The sequence below is a fragment of the Toxotes jaculatrix genome, chromosome 15 (assembly GCF_017976425.1).
Source record: "Toxotes jaculatrix isolate fToxJac2 chromosome 15, fToxJac2.pri, whole genome shotgun sequence".
Classification (NCBI taxonomy): domain Eukaryota; kingdom Metazoa; phylum Chordata; class Actinopteri; family Toxotidae; genus Toxotes; species Toxotes jaculatrix.
The window spans coordinates 1037500-1059006 of record NC_054408.1 but is presented as its reverse complement, the minus strand read 5'-3'; the positions used below and the strand labels follow the sequence as shown (position 1 = coordinate 1059006).

The 21507-nt window shown below is 31.6% G+C and overlaps 1 protein-coding gene across 1 annotated transcript in view; it reads left to right on the top strand.

Moving 5' to 3' along the window:
* Window positions 1–19049: 19049 nt before the first annotated feature.
* The window catches only part of lcp1 (lymphocyte cytosolic protein 1 (L-plastin)), a 14196-nt gene continuing 11738 nt past the window's right edge, over window positions 19050–21507 (top strand). Inside the window, exon 1 of the mRNA XM_041056741.1 lies at window positions 19050–19206. The gene's annotated coding sequence lies outside the window, so the exon portion shown is untranslated. The remainder of the gene's footprint in view (window positions 19207–21507) is intronic.

Here is a 21507-nt window from a genome sequence, read left to right as displayed (position 1 = left end):
AAATGTCATAAAAAACGTCATAGTACAGTAAGGCGTTTTTTTCAGACAAAAAAAGTCAAAATTTTTTTTGACCTCAAAACGTCATAAAAAACGTCATAGTATAGTATGGCGTTTTTTTCAGACAAAAAAAGTCAACATTTTTTTTTACCTCAAAATGTCATAAAAAACGTCATAGTATAGTAAGGCGTCAAAATCGGACAAAAAAAGTCAAAATTTTTTTTGACCTCAAAATGTCATAAAAAACGTCATAGTATAGTATGGCGTTTTTTCGGACAAAAAAAGTCAAAATTGTTTTTGACCTCAAAATGTCATAAAAAACGTTATAGAATAGTATGGCGTTTTTTTTCGGACAAAAAAAGTCAACGCTTTTTTTTACCTCAAAATGTCATAAAAAACGTCATAGTATAGTAAGGCATCAAAATCGGACAAAAAAAGTCAAAATTTTTTTTGACCTCAAAATGTCATAAAAAACGTCATAGTATAGTAAGGCATCAAAATCGGACAAAAAAAGTCAAAAATTTTTTTGACCTCAAAATGTCATAAAAAAACGTCATAGTATAGTATGGCGTTTTTTTCGGACAAAAAAAGTCAAAATTTTTTTTGACCTCAAAAAGTCATAAAAAACGTCATAGTATAGTAAGGCATCAAAATCGGACAAAAAAAGTCAAAAATTTTTTTTACCTCAAAATGTCACAAAAAACGTCATAGTATAGTATGGCGTTTTTTTCGGACAAAAAAAGTCAAAAAATTTTTTGACCTCAAAATGTCATAAAAAACGTCATAGTATAGTATGGCGTTTTTTTCGGACAAAAAAAGTCAAAATTTTTTTTGACCTCAAAATGTCATAAAAAACGTCATAGTAAAGTATGGCGTTTTTTTCGGACAAAAAAAGTCAAAAAATTTTTTGACCTCAAAATGTCATAAAAAACGTCATAGTACAGTAAGGCGTTTTTTTCAGACAAAAAAAGTCAAAATTTTTTTTGACCTCAAAACGTCATAAAAAACGTCATAGTATAGTATGGCGTTTTTTTCAGACAAAGAAAGTCAACATTTTTTTTTACCTCAAAATGTCATAAAAAACGTCATAGTATAGTAAGGCATCAAAATCGGACAAAAAAAGTCAAATTTTTTTTTTGACCTCAAAATGTCATAAAAAACGTCATAGTATAGTATGGCGTTTTTTTCGGACAAAAAAAGTCAAAATTTTTTTTGACCTCAAAATGTCATAAAAAAACGTCATAGAATAGTATGGCGTTTTTTTCGGACAAAAAAAGTCAAAATTTTTTTTGACCTCAAAATGTCATAAAAAACGTCATAGTATAGTAGGGCGTCAAAATCGGACAAAAAAAGTCAAAATTTTTTTTGACCTCAAAATGTCGTAAAAAACGTCATAGTATAGTAAGGCATCAAAATCGGACAAAAAAAGTCAAAATTTTTTTTGACCTCAAAATGTCATAAAAAACGTCATAGTATACTATGGCGTTTTTTTCGGACAAAAAAAGTCAAAATTTTTTTTGACCTCGAAATGTCATAAAAAACGTCATAGTATAGCATGGGGTTTTTTGTTCGGACAAAAACAGTCAAAAAATTTATTGACCTCAAAATGTCATAAAAAACGTCATAGTATAGTATGGCGTTTTTTCCGGACAAAAAAAGTCAAAATTTTTTTTGACCTCAAAATGTCATAAAAAACGTCATAGTATAGTAGGGCATCAAAATCGGACAAAAAAAGTCAAAATTTTTTTTGACCTCAAAATGTCGTAAAAAACGTCATAGTATAGTAAGGCATCAAAATCGGACAAAAAAAGTCAAAATTTTTTTTGACCTCAAAATGTCATAAAAAACGTCATAGTATAGTATGGCGTTTTTTTCGGACAAAAAAAGTCAAAAATTTTTTTGACCTCAAAATGTCATAAAAAACGTCATAGTATAGTATGGCGTTTTTTTCGGACAAAAAAATTCAAAATTTTTTTTGACCTCAAAATGTCACAAAAAACATCATAGTATAGTATGGCGTTTTTTTCGGCCAAAAAAAGTCAACATTTTTTTTGACCTCAAAATGTCACAAAAAACGTCATAGTATAGTAAGGCGTCAAAATCGGACAAAAAAAGTCAAAAATTTTTTTGACCTCAAAATGTCATAAAAAACGTCATAGTATAGTATGGCGTTTTTTCCGGACAAAAAAAGTCAAAATTTTTTTTGACCTCAAAATGTCATAAAAAACGTCATAGTATACTATGGCGTTTTTTTCGGACAAAAAAAGTCAAAATTTTTTTTGACCTCAAAATGTCATAAAAAACGTCATAGTATAGTAAGGCGTTTTTTTCAGACAAAAAAAGTCAAAATTTTTTTTGACCTCAAAATGTCATAAAAAACGTCATAGTATAGTAGGGCATCAAAATCGGACAAAAAAAGTCAAAATTTTTTTTTACCTCAAAATGTCATAAAAAACGTCATAGTATAGTATGGCGTTTTTTCCGGACAAAAAAAGTCAAAAATTTTTTTGACCTCAAAATGTCATAAAAAACGTCATAGTATAGTATGGCGTTTTTTTCCGACAAAAAAAGTCAAAAAATTTTTTGACCTCAAAATGTCATAAAAAACGTCATAGTATAGTATGGCGTTTTTTTCGGACAAAAAAAGTCAAAATTTTTTTTGACCTCAAAATGTCATAAAAAACGTCATAGTATAGTAGGGCGTCGAAATCGGACAAAAAAAGTCCAAATTTTTTTTGACCTCAAAATGTCATAAAAAACGTCATAGTATAGTAAGGCGTTTTTTTCAGACAAAAAAATTCACAATTTTTTTGACCTCAAAATGTCATAAAAAACGTCATAGTATAGTATGGCGTTTTTTTCAGACAAAAAAAGTCAACATTTTTTTTTACCTCAAAATGTCATAAAAAACGTCATAGTATACTATGGCGTTTTTTTCGGACAAAAAAAGTCAAAATTTTTTTTGACCTCGAAATGTCATAAAAAACGTCATAGTATAGCATGGCGTTTTTTTCGGACAAAAAAAGTCAAAAAATTTATTGACCTCAAAATGTCATAAAAAACGTCATAGTATAGTATGGCGTTTTTTCCGGACAAAAAAAGTCAAAATTTTTTTTGACCTCAAAATGTCATAAAAAACGTCATAGTATAGTAGGGCATCAAAATCGGACAAAAAAAGTCAAAATTTTTTTTGACCTCAAAATGTCATATAAAACGTCATAGTATAGTATGGCGTTTTTTTCGGACAAAAAAAGTCAACATTTTTTTTTACCTCAAAAAGTCATAAAAAACGTCATAATATAGTAAGGCATCAAAATCTGCCAAAAAAAGTCAAAATTTTTTTTGACCTCAAAAAGTCATAAAAAACGTCATAGTATAGTAAGGCATCAAAATCGGACAAAAAAAGTCAAAATTTTTTTTGACCTCAAAATGTCATAAAAAACGTCATAGTATAGTAAGGCATCAAAATCGGACAAAAAAAGTCAAAAAAATTTTTTACCTCAAAATGTCACAAAAAACGTCATAGTATAGTATGGCGTTTTTTTCGGACAAAAAAAGTCGAAATTTTTTTTTACCTCAAAAAGTCATAAAAAACGTCATAGTATAGTAGGGCGTCAAAATCGGACAAAAAAAGTCAAAATTTTTTTTGACCTCAAAATGTCGTAAAAAACGTCATAGTATAGTAAGGCATCAAAATCGGACAAAAAAAGTCAAAATTTTTTTTGACCTCAAAATGTCATAAAAAACGTCATAGTATACTATGGCGTTTTTTTCGGACAAAAAAAGTCAAAATTTTTTTTGACCTCGAAATGTCATAAAAAACGTCATAGTATAGCATGGGGTTTTTTGTTCGGACAAAAACAGTCAAAAAATTTATTGACCTCAAAATGTCATAAAAAACGTCATAGTATAGTATGGCGTTTTTTCCGGACAAAAAAAGTCAAAATTTTTTTTGACCTCAAAATGTCATAAAAAACGTCATAGTATAGTAGGGCATCAAAATCGGACAAAAAAAGTCAAAATTTTTTTTGACCTCAAAATGTCGTAAAAAACGTCATAGTATAGTAAGGCATCAAAATCGGACAAAAAAAGTCAAAATTTTTTTTGACCTCAAAATGTCATAAAAAACGTCATAGTATAGTATGGCGTTTTTTTCGGACAAAAAAAGTCAAAAATTTTTTTGACCTCAAAATGTCATAAAAAACGTCATAGTATAGTATGGCGTTTTTTTCGGACAAAAAAATTCAAAATTTTTTTTGACCTCAAAATGTCACAAAAAACATCATAGTATAGTATGGCGTTTTTTTCGGCCAAAAAAAGTCAACATTTTTTTTGACCTCAAAATGTCACAAAAAACGTCATAGTATAGTAAGGCGTCAAAATCGGACAAAAAAAGTCAAAAATTTTTTTGACCTCAAAATGTCATAAAAAACGTCATAGTATAGTATGGCGTTTTTTCCGGACAAAAAAAGTCAAAATTTTTTTTGACCTCAAAATGTCATAAAAAACGTCATAGTATACTATGGCGTTTTTTTCGGACAAAAAAAGTCAAAATTTTTTTTGACCTCAAAATGTCATAAAAAACGTCATAGTATAGTAAGGCGTTTTTTTCGGACAAAAAAAGTCAAAATTTTTTTTGACCTCAAAATGTCATAAAAAACGTCATAGTATAGTAAGGCGTTTTTTTCAGACAAAAAAAGTCAAAATTTTTTTTGACCTCAAAATGTCATAAAAAACGTCATAGTATAGTAGGGCATCAAAATCGGACAAAAAAAGTCAAAATTTTTTTTTACCTCAAAATGTCATAAAAAACGTCATAGTATAGTATGGCGTTTTTTCCGGACAAAAAAAGTCAAAAATTTTTTTGACCTCAAAATGTCATAAAAAACGTCATAGTATAGTATGGCGTTTTTTTCCGACAAAAAAAGTCAAAAAATTTTTTGACCTCAAAATGTCATAAAAAACGTCATAGTATAGTATGGCGTTTTTTTCGGACAAAAAAAGTCAAAATTTTTTTTGACCTCAAAATGTCATAAAAAACGTCATAGTATAGTAGGGCGTCGAAATCGGACAAAAAAAGTCCAAATTTTTTTTGACCTCAAAATGTCATAAAAAACGTCATAGTATAGTAAGGCGTTTTTTTCAGACAAAAAAATTCACAATTTTTTTGACCTCAAAATGTCATAAAAAACGTCATAGTATAGTATGGCGTTTTTTTCAGACAAAAAAAGTCAACATTTTTTTTTACCTCAAAATGTCATAAAAAACGTCATAGTATACTATGGCGTTTTTTTCGGACAAAAAAAGTCAAAATTTTTTTTGACCTCGAAATGTCATAAAAAACGTCATAGTATAGCATGGCGTTTTTTTCGGACAAAAAAAGTCAAAAAATTTATTGACCTCAAAATGTCATAAAAAACGTCATAGTATAGTATGGCGTTTTTTCCGGACAAAAAAAGTCAAAATTTTTTTTGACCTCAAAATGTCATAAAAAACGTCATAGTATAGTAGGGCATCAAAATCGGACAAAAAAAGTCCAAATTTTTTTTGACCTCAAAATGTCGTAAAAAACGTCATAGTATAGTAAGGCATCAAAATCGGACAAAAAAAGTCAAAATTTTTTTTGACCTCAAAATGTCATAAAAAACGTCATAGTATAGTAAGGCATCAAAATCGGACAGAAAAAGTCAAAAAAAATTTTTTACCTCAAAATGTCACAAAAAATGTCATAGTATAGTATGGCGTTTTTTTCGGCCAAAAAAAGTCAACATTTTTTTTGACCTCAAAAAGTCATAAAAGACGTCATAGTATAGTAAGGCATCAAAATCGGACAAAAAAAGTCTAAATTTTTTTTGACCTCAAAATGTCATAAAAAACGTCATAGTATAGTATGGCGTTTTTTTCGGACAAAAAAAGTCAAAAATTTTTTTGACCTCAAAATGTCATAAAAAACGTCATAGTATAGTAAGGCATCAAAATCGGACAAAAAAAGTCAAAAAAATTTTTTTACCTCAAAATGTCACAAAAAACGTCATAGTATAGTATGGCGTTTTTTCCGGACAAAAAAAGTCAAAATTTTTTTTGACCTCAAAATGTCATAAAAAACGTCATAGTATAGTATGGCGTTTTTTCCGGACAAAAAAAGTCAAAATTTTTTTTGACCTCAAAATGTCATAAAAAACGTCATAGTATACTATGGCGTTTTTTTCGGACAAAAAAAGTCAAAATTTTTTTTGACCTCAAAATGTCATAAAAAACGTCATAGTATAGTATGGCGTTTTTTTCGGACAAAAAAAGTCAAAAAATTTATTGACCTCAAAATGTCATAAAAAACGTCATAGTATAGTATGGCGTTTTTTTCGGACAAAAAAAGTCAAAATTTTTTTTGACCTCAAAATGTCATAAAAAACGTCATAGTATAGTATGGCGTTTTTTTCGGACAAAAAAAGTCAAAAATTTTTTTGACCTCAAAATGTTACAAAAAACGTCATAGTATAGTAAGGCGTCAAAATCGGACAAAAAAAGTCAAAAAATTTTTTGACCTCAAAATGTCATAAAAAACGTCATAGTATAGTATGGCGTTTTTTTCGGACAAAAAAAGTCAAAATTTTTTTTGAACTCAAAATGTCATAAAAAACGTCATAGTATACTATGGCGTTTTTTTCGGACAAAAAAAGTCAAAAATTTTTTTGACCTCAAAATGTCATAAAAAACGTCATAGTATAGTAAGGCGTTTTTTTCAGACAAAAAAAGTCAAAATTTTTTTTGACCTCAAAATGTCATAAAAAACGTCATAGTATAGTAGGGCATCAAAATCGGACAAAAAAAGTCAAAAATTTTTTTGACCTCAAAATGTCACAAAAAACGTCATAGTATAGTATGGCGTTTTTTCCGGACAAAAAAAGTCAAAATTTTTTTTGACCTCAAAATGTCATAAAAAACGTCATAGTATACTATGGCGTTTTTTTCGGACAAAAAAAGTCAAAATTTTTTTTGACCTCAAAATGTCATAAAAAACGTCATAGTATAGTATGGCGTTTTTTTCGGACAAAAAAAGTCAAAAAATTTATTGACCTCAAAATGTCATAAAAAACGTCATAGTATAGTATGGCGTTTTTTTCGGACAAAAAAAGTCAAAATTTTTTTTGACCTCAAAATGTCGTAAAAAACGTCATAGTATAGTAAGGCATCAAAATCGGACAAAAAAAGTCAAAATTTTTTTTGACCTCAAAATGTCATAAAAAACGTCATAGTATAGTATGGCGTTTTTTTCGGACAAAAAAAGTCAAAAATTTTTTTGACCTCAAAATGTCATAAAAAACGTCATAGTATAGTATGGCGTTTTTTTCGGACAAAAAAATTCAAAATTTTTTTTGACCTCAAAATGTCACAAAAAACATCATAGTATAGTATGGCGTTTTTTTCGGCCAAAAAAAGTCAACATTTTTTTTGACCTCAAAATGTCACAAAAAACGTCATAGTATAGTAAGGCGTCAAAATCGGACAAAAAAAGTCAAAAATTTTTTTGACCTCAAAATGTCATAAAAAACGTCATAGTATAGTATGGCGTTTTTTCCGGACAAAAAAAGTCAAAATTTTTTTTGACCTCAAAATGTCATAAAAAACGTCATAGTATACTATGGCGTTTTTTTCGGACAAAAAAAGTCAAAATTTTTTTTGACCTCAAAATGTCATAAAAAACGTCATAGTATAGTAAGGCGTTTTTTTCGGACAAAAAAAGTCAAAATTTTTTTTGACCTCAAAATGTCATAAAAAACGTCATAGTATAGTAAGGCGTTTTTTTCAGACAAAAAAAGTCAAAATTTTTTTTGACCTCAAAATGTCATAAAAAACGTCATAGTATAGTAGGGCATCAAAATCGGACAAAAAAAGTCAAAATTTTTTTTTACCTCAAAATGTCATAAAAAACGTCATAGTATAGTATGGCGTTTTTTCCGGACAAAAAAAGTCAAAAATTTTTTTGACCTCAAAATGTCATAAAAAACGTCATAGTATAGTATGGCGTTTTTTTCCGACAAAAAAAGTCAAAAAATTTTTTGACCTCAAAATGTCATAAAAAACGTCATAGTATAGTATGGCGTTTTTTTCGGACAAAAAAAGTCAAAATTTTTTTTGACCTCAAAATGTCATAAAAAACGTCATAGTATAGTAGGGCGTCGAAATCGGACAAAAAAAGTCCAAATTTTTTTTGACCTCAAAATGTCATAAAAAACGTCATAGTATAGTAAGGCGTTTTTTTCAGACAAAAAAATTCACAATTTTTTTGACCTCAAAATGTCATAAAAAACGTCATAGTATAGTATGGCGTTTTTTTCAGACAAAAAAAGTCAACATTTTTTTTTACCTCAAAATGTCATAAAAAACGTCATAGTATACTATGGCGTTTTTTTCGGACAAAAAAAGTCAAAATTTTTTTTGACCTCGAAATGTCATAAAAAACGTCATAGTATAGCATGGCGTTTTTTTCGGACAAAAAAAGTCAAAAAATTTATTGACCTCAAAATGTCATAAAAAACGTCATAGTATAGTATGGCGTTTTTTCCGGACAAAAAAAGTCAAAATTTTTTTTGACCTCAAAATGTCATAAAAAACGTCATAGTATAGTAGGGCATCAAAATCGGACAAAAAAAGTCAAAATTTTTTTTGACCTCAAAATGTCGTAAAAAACGTCATAGTATAGTAAGGCATCAAAATCGGACAAAAAAAGTCAAAATTTTTTTTGACCTCAAAATGTCATAAAAAACGTCATAGTATAGTATGGCGTTTTTTTCGGACAAAAAAAGTCAAAAATTTTTTTGACCTCAAAATGTCATAAAAAACGTCATAGTATAGTAAGGCATCAAAATCGGACAAAAAAAGTCAAAAAAATTTTTTTACCTCAAAATGTCACAAAAAACGTCATAGTATAGTATGGCGTTTTTTCCGGACAAAAAAAGTCAAAATTTTTTTTGACCTCAAAATGTCATAAAAAACGTCATAGTATAGTATGGCGTTTTTTCCGGACAAAAAAAGTCAAAATTTTTTTTGACCTCAAAATGTCATAAAAAACGTCATAGTATACTATGGCGTTTTTTTCGGACAAAAAAAGTCAAAATTTTTTTTGACCTCAAAATGTCATAAAAAACGTCATAGTATAGTATGGCGTTTTTTTCGGACAAAAAAAGTCAAAAAATTTATTGACCTCAAAATGTCATAAAAAACGTCATAGTATAGTATGGCGTTTTTTTCGGACAAAAAAAGTCAAAATTTTTTTTGACCTCAAAATGTCATAAAAAACGTCATAGTATAGTATGGCGTTTTTTTCGGACAAAAAAAGTCAAAAATTTTTTTGACCTCAAAATGTTACAAAAAACGTCATAGTATAGTAAGGCGTCAAAATCGGACAAAAAAAGTCAAAAAATTTTTTGACCTCAAAATGTCATAAAAAACGTCATAGTATAGTATGGCGTTTTTTTCGGACAAAAAAAGTCAAAATTTTTTTTGAACTCAAAATGTCATAAAAAACGTCATAGTATACTATGGCGTTTTTTTCGGACAAAAAAAGTCAAAAATTTTTTTGACCTCAAAATGTCATAAAAAACGTCATAGTATAGTAAGGCGTTTTTTTCAGACAAAAAAAGTCAAAATTTTTTTTGACCTCAAAATGTCATAAAAAACGTCATAGTATAGTAGGGCATCAAAATCGGACAAAAAAAGTCAAAAATTTTTTTGACCTCAAAATGTCACAAAAAACGTCATAGTATAGTATGGCGTTTTTTCCGGACAAAAAAAGTCAAAATTTTTTTTGACCTCAAAATGTCATAAAAAACGTCATAGTATACTATGGCGTTTTTTTCGGACAAAAAAAGTCAAAATTTTTTTTGACCTCAAAATGTCATAAAAAACGTCATAGTATAGTATGGCGTTTTTTTCGGACAAAAAAAGTCAAAAAATTTATTGACCTCAAAATGTCATAAAAAACGTCATAGTATAGTATGGCGTTTTTTTCGGACAAAAAAAGTCAAAATTTTTTTTGACCTCAAAATGTCATAAAAAAACGTCATAGAATAGTATGGCGTTTTTTTCGGACAAAAAAAGTCAAAATTTTTTTTTACCTCAAAATGTCATAAAAAACGTCATAGTATAGTAGGGCGTCAAAATCGGACAAAAAAAGTCAAAATTTTTTTTGACCTCAAAATGTCGTAAAAAACGTCATAGTATAGTAAGGCGTCAAAATCGGACAAAAAAAGTCAAAATTTTTTTTGACCTCAAAATGTCATAAAAAACGTCATAGTATAGTATGGCGTTTTTTCCGGACAAAAAAAGTCAAAATTTTTTTTGACCTCAAAATGTCATAAAAAACGTCATAGTATAGTAGGGCATCAAAATCGGACAAAAAAAGTCAAAATTTTTTTTGACCTCAAAATGTCGTAAAAAACGTCATAGTATAGTAAGGCCTCAAAATCGGACAAAAAAAGTCAAAATTTTTTTTGACCTCAAAATGTCATAAAAAACGTCATAGTATAGTATGGCGTTTTTTTCGGACAAAAAAAGTCAAAAATTTTTTTGACCTCAAAATGTCATAAAAAACGTCATAGTATAGTATGGCGTTTTTTTCGGACAAAAAAATTCAAAATTTTTTTTGACCTCAAAATGTCACAAAAAACATCATAGTATAGTATGGCGTTTTTTTCGGCCAAAAAAAGTCAACATTTTTTTTGACCTCAAAATGTCACAAAAAACGTCATAGTATAGTAAGGCGTCAAAATCGGACAAAAAAAGTCAAAAATTTTTTTGACCTCAAAATGTCATAAAAAACGTCATAGTATAGTATGGCGTTTTTTCCGGACAAAAAAAGTCAAAATTTTTTTTGACCTCAAAATGTCATAAAAAACGTCATAGTATACTATGGCGTTTTTTTCGGACAAAAAAAGTCAAAATTTTTTTTGACCTCAAAATGTCATAAAAAACGTCATAGTATAGTAAGGCGTTTTTTTCAGACAAAAAAAGTCAAAATTTTTTTTGACCTCAAAATGTCATAAAAAACGTCATAGTATAGTAGGGCATCAAAATCGGACAAAAAAAGTCAAAATTTTTTTTTACCTCAAAATGTCATAAAAAACGTCATAGTATAGTATGGCGTTTTTTCCGGACAAAAAAAGTCAAGAATTTTTTTGACCTCAAAATGTCATAAAAAACGTCATAGTATAGTATGGCGTTTTTTTCCAACAAAAAAAGTCAAAAAATTTTTTGACCTCAAAATGTCATAAAAAACGTCATAGTATAGTATGGCGTTTTTTTCGGACAAAAAAAGTCAAAATTTTTTTTGACCTCAAAATGTCATAAAAAACGTCATAGTATAGTAGGGCGTCGAAATCGGACAAAAAAAGTCCAAATTTTTTTTGACCTCAAAATGTCATAAAAAACGTCATAGTATAGTAAGGCGTTTTTTTCAGACAAAAAAATTCACAATTTTTTTGACCTCAAAATGTCATAAAAAACGTCATAGTATAGTATGGCGTTTTTTTCAGACAAAAAAAGTCAACATTTTTTTTTACCTCAAAATGTCATAAAAAACGTCATAGTATACTATGGCGTTTTTTTCGGACAAAAAAAGTCAAAATTTTTTTTGACCTCGAAATGTCATAAAAAACGTCATAGTATAGCATGGCGTTTTTTTCGGACAAAAAAAGTCAAAAAATTTATTGACCTCAAAATGTCATAAAAAACGTCATAGTATAGTATGGCGTTTTTTCCGGACAAAAAAAGTCAAAATTTTTTTTGACCTCAAAATGTCATAAAAAACGTCATAGTATAGTAGGGCATCAAAATCGGACAAAAAAAGTCAAAATTTTTTTTGACCTCAAAATGTCGTAAAAAACGTCATAGTATAGTAAGGCATCAAAATCGGACAAAAAAAGTCAAAATTTTTTTTGACCTCAAAATGTCGTAAAAAACGTCATAGTATAGTAAGGCATCAAAATCGGACAAAAAAAGTCAAAAAAATTTTTTTACCTCAAAATGTCACAAAAAATGTCATAGTATAGTATGGCGTTTTTTTCGGCCAAAAAAAGTCAACATTTTTTTTGACCTCAAAAAGTCATAAAAGACGTCATAGTATAGTAAGGCATCAAAATCGGACAAAAAAAGTCTAAATTTTTTTTGACCTCAAAATGTCATAAAAAACGTCATAGTATAGTATGGCGTTTTTTTCGGACAAAAAAAGTCAAAAATTTTTTTGACCTCAAAATGTCATAAAAAACGTCATAGTATAGTAAGGCATCAAAATCGGACAAAAAAAGTCAAAAAAATTTTTTTACCTCAAAATGTCACAAAAAACGTCATAGTATAGTATGGCGTTTTTTCCGGACAAAAAAAGTCAAAATTTTTTTTGACCTCAAAATGTCATAAAAAACGTCATAGTATACTATGGCGTTTTTTCCGGACAAAAAAAGTCAAAATTTTTTTTGACCTCAAAATGTCATAAAAAACGTCATAGTATACTATGGCGTTTTTTTCGGACAAAAAAATTCAAAATTTTTTTGGACCTCAAAATGTCATAAAAAACGTCCTAGTATAGTATGGCGTTTTTTTCAGACAAAAAAAGTCAAAATTTTTTTTGACCTCAAAATGTCATAAAAAAACGTCATAGTATAGTAAGGCATCAAAATCGGACAAAAAAAGTCAAAAAAATTTTTTAACCTCAAAATGTCACAAAAAACGTCATGGTATAGTATGGCGTTTTTTTCGGCCAAAAAAAGTCAAAATTTTTTTTGACCTCAAAATGTCATAAAAAACGTCATAGTATAGTAAGGCATCAAAATCGGACAAAAAAAGTCAAAAAAATTTTTGACCTCAAAATGTCATAAAAAACGTCATAGTATACTATGGCGTTTTTTTCGGACAAAAAAAGTCAAAAATTTTTTTGACCTCAAAATGTTACAAAAAACGTCATAGTATAGTAAGGCGTCAAAATCGGACAAAAAAAGTCAAAAATTTTTTTGACCTCAAAATGTCATAAAAAACGTCATAATATAGTATGGCGTTATTTTCGGACAAAAAAAGTCAAAATTTTTTTTGACCTCAAAATGTCATAAAAAACGTCATAATATAGTAAGGCATCAAAATCTGACAAAAAAAGTCAAAAAATTTTTTGACCTCAAAATGTCATAAAAAACGTCATAGTATAGTATGGCGTTTTTTTCGGACAAAAAAAGTCAAAATTTTTTTTGACCTCAAAATGTCATAAAAAACGTCATAGTATACTATGGCGTTTTTTTCGGACAAAAAAAGTCAAAATTTTTTTTGACCTCAAAATGTCATAAAAAATGTCATAGTATAGCATGGCGTTTTTTTCGGACAAAAAAAGTCAAAAATTTTTTTGACCTCAAAAAGTCATAAAAAACGTCATAGTATAATAAGGCATCAAAATCGGACAAAAAAAATCTAAATTTCTTTTGACCTCAAAATGTCATAAAAAACGTCATAGTATAGTAAGGCGTTTTTTTCGGCCAAAAAAAGTCAAAATTTTTTTTTACCTCAAAATGTTACAAAAAACGTCATAGTATAGTATGGCGTTTTTTTCAGAAAAAAAATTCAACATTTTTTTTGACCTCAAAATGTCATAAAAAACGTCATAGTATAGTAAGGCATCAAAATCGGACAAAAAAAGTCAAAATTTTTTTTGACCTCAAAATGTCATAAAAAACGTCATAGTATACTATGGCGTTTTTTTCGGACAAAAAAAGTCAAAAAATTTATTGACCTCAAAATGTCATAAAAAACGTCATAGTATAGTATGGCGTTTTTTCCGGAAAAAAAAAGTCAAAATTTTTTTTGACCTCAAAATGTCATAAAAAACGTCATAGTATACTATGGCGTTTTTTCGGACAAAAAAAGTCAAAATTTTTTTTCACCTCAAAATGTCATAAAAAACGTCATAGTATAGTATGGCGTTTTTTCCGGAAAAAAAAAGTCAAAATTTTTTTTCACCTCGAAATGTCATAAAAAACGTCATAGCATAGTATGGCGTTTTTTTCGGACAAAAAAAGTCAAAAAATTTTTTGACCTCAAAATGTCATAAAAAACGTCGTAGTATAGTATGGCGTTTTTTTCGGCCAAAAAAAGTCAAAAAATTTTTTGACCTCAAAATGTCATAAAAAACGTCGTAGTATAGTATGGCGTTTTTTTCGGCCAAAAAAAGTCAAAAAATTTTTTGACCTCAAAATGTCATAAAAAACGTCATAGTATAGTAGGGCATCAAAATCGGACAAAAAAAGTCAAAAATTTTTTTGACCTCAAAATGTCGTAAAAAACGACATAGTATAGTAAGGCCTCAAAATCGGACACAAAAAATCAACATTTTTTTTGACCTCAAAATGTCATAAAAAAGTCATAGGATAGTATGGCATTTTTTTCGGACAAAAAAAGTCAAAACATTTTTTGACCTCAAAAAGTCATAAAAAAACGTCATAGTATAGTATGGCGTTTTTTTCGGACAAAAAAAGTCAAAATTTTTTTTGACCTCAAAATGTCATAAAAAACGTCATAGTATAGTATGGCGTTTTTTTCGGACAAAAAAAGTCAAAATTTTTTTTGACCTCAAAATGTCATAAAAAACGTCATAGTATAGTAAGGCATCAAAATCGGACAAAAAAAGTCCAAATTTTTTTTTACCTCAAAATGTCATTAAAAACGTCATAGTATAATATGGCGTTTTTTCGGACAAAAAAAGTCAAAATTTTTTTTGACCTCAAAAAGTCATAAAAAACGTCATAGTATAGTAAGGCATCAAAATCGGACAAAAAAAGTCAAAAATGTTTTTGACCTCAAAAAGTCATAAAAAACGTCATAGTATAGTATGGCGTTTTTTTCGGACAAAAAAAGTCAAAAATTTTTTTGACCTCAAAAAGTCATAAAAAACGTCATAGTATAGTATGGCGTTTTTTTCGGACAAAAAAAGTCAAAAATTTTTTTGACCTCAAAATGTCATAAAAAACGTCATAGTATAGTAAGGCATCAAAATCGGACAAAAAAAGTCAAAAAATTTTTTGACCTCAAAATGTCATAAAAAACGTCATAGTATAGTATGGGGTTTTTTACGGACAAAAAAAGTCAAAAATTTTTTTGACCTCAAAATGTCACAAAAAACGTCATAGTATAGTATGGCGTTTTTTTCGGACAAAAAAAGTCAAACATTTTTTTTACCTCAAAAAGTCATAAAAAACGTCATAGTATAGTAAGGCATCAAAATCGGACAAAAAAAGTCAAAAAATTTTTTGACCTCAAAATGTCATAAAAAACGTCATAGTATAGTATGGCGTTTTTTTCGGACAAAAAAAGTCAAAAGTTTTTTTGACCTCAAAATGTCATAAAAAACGTCATAGGATAATATGGCGTTTTTTTCGGACAAAAAAAGTCAAAATTTTTTTTGACCTCAAAATGTCATAAAAAACGTCATAGTATAATATGGCGTCAAAAAAGGGTAAAAAAAGTCACATTTTTTTTTTACCTCAAAATGTCATAAAAAACGTCATAGTATAGTAAGGCGTCAAAATCGGCCAAAAAAAGTCTAAATTTTTTTTGCCTCAAAATGTCATAAAATTGGTCATAGTATAGTAAGGCGTCAAAATCGGGTAAAAAAAGTCTAATTTTTTTTTGGCCTCAAAATGTCATAAAAATGGTCATAATATAGTAAGGCGTCAAAATCGGCCAAAAAAAGTTAAAAAAAATTTTTTTTGTCTCAAAATGTCATAAAAAACGACATAGTATAGTAAGGCGTCAAAATCGGGTAAAAAAAAGTCAACATTTTTTTTTACCTCAAAATGTCATAAAAATGGTCATAGTATAGTAAGGCGTCAAAATCGGGTAAAAAAAGTCAAAAATTTTTTTGACCTCAAAATGTCATAAAAAACGACATAGTATAGTAAGGCGTCAAAATCGGCCAAAAAATGTCAAAATTTTTTTGACCTCAAAATGTCATAAAAAACGACATAGTATAGTAAGGCGTCAAAATCGGGTAAAAAAAGTCAACATTTTTTTTTACCTCAAAATGTCATAAAAAACGTCATAGTATAGTAAGGCGTCAAAATCGGACAAAAAAAGTCTAAATTTTTTTTTACCTCAAAATGTCATAAAATTGGTCATAGTATAGTAAGGCGTCAAAATCGGGTAAAAAAAGTCTAATTTTTTTTTATCTCAAAATGTCATAAAAAAACGACATAGTATAGTAAGGCGTCAAAATCGGGTAAAAAAAGTCAAAATTTTTTTTGACCTCAAAATGTCATAAAAATGGTCATAGTATAGTAAGGCGTCAAAATCGGGTAACAAAAGTCAAAAAAAATTTTTAATCTCAAAATGTCATAAAAATGATCATAGTATAGTAAGGCGTCAAAATCGGCCAAAAAAATGTCATACTTTAGAATGGTGTCAAAATGTTAAGTCCATCCATTTCCTCTGTTTTTGCCAAGGGTTAACTTCATCGTGCCGCCCCGCCCCCACCGTGTAATTTTCATCAAAGCTTTTGACAACTTTTACTCATCAATGTCTTCCGAACCATGACAAAACATTTCAAATGTATCAGATTATGTCTTCTCCTCTCTCCTGCTCTTCTCCCCATAGAAGCACAGAATAGCAACAGAAAAGACATGACCCCCTCCCAGCAGGGGGCGCTATGAGTGTATCATCATATGAGTATATAAATCAGTTGAGAGTCTGAAGGTCATCCTTACTGTGAAGTTTGATCCACATTGGATGAAGTATTTGAGATACAGCCACAAATACATCCATTTCCTGTGTTGGAGAAGGGTCAATTTCGTGGCGGTGCCACAGCGTGTAACCCACAGCAAAGCTTTTCACAACTTTTAGTCATTAAGGCTTTAAGAGGAAACAGAGCAGTTTTCAGCTTGATCGGACCATTCTCCTAGGACGAGTTGGTTAAAGTACAAGCTGTGCAAAACACAGAATGGTGGCATTTTTCCACCATCGTACAACTTTTGGACAATAGTGTCTTAAGAGCAACATGACAAGATTTCAGCTCCATCCGATGATTTACCTAGGAGGAGCTAATTAAAGAAAAAAATGAACCACTGCCATTAGGTGGCGCTGTGACGATATCATCATATTGGCATATCAATCTGTTCAGAATCACATGATCATCATGCCTGAGTTTTTTCACCCACATTGGATGAAGTATGTGTGAAATACAGCCACAAATACATCCATTTCCTGTGTGTTGGCCAAAGGTCATTTTCGTGGCGGGGCCACGGGTAGCGACGGCTGATCAAGGCTTTGTTGAAGCTTCGACACCTGATTTAAAAAAATAGTTAATTACCCAAGGCTTCGATGACACTGTGCTCGAGTAGGACATCTAGTGGTCAATAAAATGAAGTGTAATCAAGATGTGTCATTTATTGGTTCATGGATTGATTGGGATTTGATTCGCCATACACATTCTTGTTCGACTACACTACATGTTTGAATGGTTTCAAGCTGTCACAATAAAATACATATATTAAATACATAGGCTATATTATTTGACACGTCTGGTTGTTGTAGGAAACAGCGATATACTTGGCCTGATATTTTGTGTTATGAATCGTAAGCTATCCTAAAACAAGTCTAAATAGTTTACAGCTTAAAAGATGTTGAATACTGGGTGTCTAGTCCCCAGATGGCAAATGTGATCTCATTCCTAATGTCTAATTCATGAGCTAAATAACACGCAGCTCTGACAGGAATCGAACCCACGCTACATTGTTGCAAGACAACTAAACCAATGACAGGGTTTCGATACTGAATAAAGCAGTTAAGTGGTTCATATGTCATAAATCACATGATTTTTCTAAACCAAAACACACACGTCTGACTCCGAGTCTATCATGAAGCTAGATACATAGTACTTTTCTGTTTGACTGCACCAGATGATAATGTGGTTTCAAGTGGATTCATAATAATAATAATAGAAAACCATGTTTGTCATTTGTCATGGCTGATTGTAACCTTACATAATCTTCACTTATATTTTGTGTTGTGAAACATTGAAATGGTGCTGGTACATTCATGAGATGTGCTCTACAAATACAGACTGATGTCATTTTCACATGGTACTGGTGCAAATACAGATTATATCATGGTATGTTTTGTTAGAGTCCGCCACAGTCCGTAACGGCCCCTCAGGTCGAGCTGATGGTTTGTCGGGAAAATGCAGACAAACAGGAGAGAGGCACGTGTCACAGAGTCAGTCAGGGCGCGTGGATCAGTTCGGCTCAAACAGACCGGAAGGTCCAGGTGTGATCTGGGTTCACCTGGTGTCATGTGGACGGTTCAGGTCAGTCAGACACCCCTGTACTCCGGGTCCGGGACCTTTTACTTTAATATCATCAGGAAACAGTAAACAAATATGGTAAACAGTAAACAAATATGGTAAACAGTTTACAGTTTGTGTCACATTGAAACGATCACAGGTGTTTTTCACTGTTACGACGTTTTACGGCCCATGAAACAATGAAACAATGAATCCATGAATTGAAAAAATAATGTGTAGATTATTCAGTGATGAAAATAATTGCTGGTCTCTGTGTCAGGTGCTGTCAGCAGTTTGTGTTTGTCTCCTTCAGATTCTTCAGAAAACTTTGTTTGTACCCGGGGGGCAGATTAAGGCACCCTGAGCTGCATGAGGTGGGAAACAGGTGTGGAAGGTTTGGATGCAGGATTCAAGGACCAGCTTTCTCACTGACTACCAGCATTTTATCCAAATAAAAATGAAAGCTCAGCAGTTGAATCAGCAGTAGATGAGATGTCCTCAGTCTGGATGGGTGAGCTGAGTCTGTTCACACCTTGATGTGGATGGAACAGCCTGTTAATGAAGCTGAGACACCTGACCCCCCTGTGATGGTCCTGTCGACCCCTCAGAAACTGTCAAACATGTCACCATAATCCCTTCAGTCCGGGCGTGGGGTTCACCTTGTCTTGGAGCCAGCGTGCATTGCCATATAAAGACAAAACGCCTTTCATTCCTGTTTCTGATGTGTTGTGTGTCACTTCCTTCCTCGTAGATTTGAATACGTGCGTTGTCGCCCTGCTTTTGGTGCCTGTCGAGCAGCGAGCGGCACAGCAGCCAGACGGACAAGCTGAGGAGGAGAGAGACAGAAAGACGACTAAAAATCTTCCACACCCAGAGATCACCAGCCTCCTCGCCTCACCTCCCAGGTAAACAGATATGAGCTCCTCCGATCCGTGCAGGTGTTCCCTGAAGGCATCACTGTGGCATGAAAGACACTTGAGAGTGAATCAGATTTAAAAAAAAAAAAAAAAATCTTGTGTGTGTGAAGGAGAGAGGGAAGAAGAGTCTTAGCGGAGGACAGAGTGTGTGACTGTGTTTGAAATCTGCTGCATGTTTTATTACGTTTTCAGAACGTGAACCTGAGCTTTCTCCTCTGCAGCACTTTTTACTGCTCTGCTCACAAATCATCCTGCTCCACGAAACAGCACTCTGCAAACACAGAACGTAAAAGCCTACAGTTCCTATGCTGTGTAACTTTGCGAATGATTGACTTGAATCATTCAAACCTGTATAAATGAGAAGAGAAGAGCAGTTAGAGCCGGATTGAGGCCTACAGGGGGGAGGAAGGAGAAGTTCAACCTCTGCAGTGAGCCAAAAAGGAAGCTTGTGGTTAGAGTCGCTTCAGCTGCAAAAAAACGCTTTAAAGCAGCGAGACGGTGAAGAGAGACTCAGGCCTGAGCTGAGGACAGTGTCTCATCAGAGTTGAATAACTTTATGTTGGAAAAGGATGAGGAGCTCTGGTTGATGAAGCTCAGGCACGTGTGAAGTGCTGATGAGATTTAACACATGCAAATACCGCGACTCGGGCTGAGGCCGAGGCCACGCGGCTCACAAACCTCCTGTTTTATTCCTGAGGCTGATTCATCAAACCAGGTCCAAGTGATGCAGACGTGATGATCCAAGTTGTGTGTGTCCTCCATCAGTCAGTTCAGGGACGATCATGGGTGGAATATTCTTCTTATTCACTGTATTTCAGAGAGAAACTTTCAGTTCCACATTAATCTGACAGCTGAAGTTAATAAGATTCAAACATGTAATCATCATATAAAACATGATAAACTGATCATCACATAATTGTGGAAGTTTTGGCTGGAGTCACATGACTTCGACTAGATTCATGAATCCAGTGAGTAAGATCTGTGACTCATGACTGAAACTTTTTGATTTTATATCATCTCCAGAGATGAAAAAAAGTCTACAGGAAAGAAGAGCAGAGCCTCATCGTGCTGAGCTCTGCTTCTTCTTCACATCGAACTCCATCAGGCTTTGCCTCAGTGGAAAGTTTAAAGCTGCAGTGAGGCCTGACCTCTCTTTCCGTTCTTCTCCTTTAGCTCTTTTACATTTGCTGCTGCTCTTTTCCTGGGAATGTTTGGATGGAAACGTGACTTTTGGTTTGAAAAGTAAAAAATGTCCTTCAGGATTTCGCAGAGCTCAGAGTGACGCCTGTAACGGCTTCAAATTCCAAACAGAAAAACCAGCAGATCATCACAATCCAAGCTGGAACCAACAAGTTTGATTAATAAACGATTACAGTCATTGGTGGTTGATTTTCAATCCATTGATTAATCAGTTAATGGACTGGAAATCAAACCACTGACCCTCCCAGCGTCTGTCCCAACTGAGCCCTGTTCATTGGTAAATAAAGATTTGTTTACTTGTTCATCAGATTCCCATTAACAAACAGATTCAAATGAACTAATTAATAAAAAGTAGTGACAGTGACCAGAGTAAAGATAATGAACGAACATGGCAGAGGAGCAGCTCAGTGACAGCTGCTCCTGAAATGTCAAAATGACTCATCTGACTCGAATTAGCTCAGAGAGCTGACGAGAAGCGAAGGTCTCCGACTCCTCGGGGCTTCGTTTAACCAAGCTCAGTTTCGTTTCTGCTTCTGAGACACTGAAGTCACTTCTCACTTCAGCCGCTAAATTTAGACTTTGAAGCTGCGAAGACACAAATATGACAAATATCCATAAAGCACATTTTGAAAACTCACAGACGCTCACTCTGCACCTGGGATAAGCTCAGATGTTACGACATATTTTCAAATAAATCTCTGATAACTGATGTTAGTAACATTCAGGGCTGAATGTGTGTTTTCTGCACATCCTGACACACATTAAAGTTGTAGACAGAGTGAGCATCATCTTCATACACAAAAGAAAATAATACAACAAATTAATAAACAACAAAATTATAGTTATCTGGAGCAGAACGAAGCGATCTGAGCTTTGAAGGAAGCGGAAATCATCTGCTTTAACCGTCTGCTCCTGTGGTTTGACTTTTCAGCCTGATGAAGTCTGAACTATTTCAGTCAGCTCAGTATAAAAGCCTGAAATCAGCCGTGTGTTATTCAGTGAGTCTGCTGCACTTCATCAGTTCAGAGAGGAAACAGTGAGATGATTTTAATTCTCAGAACCGATTCATCGTTTTTCAGACGGAAACAT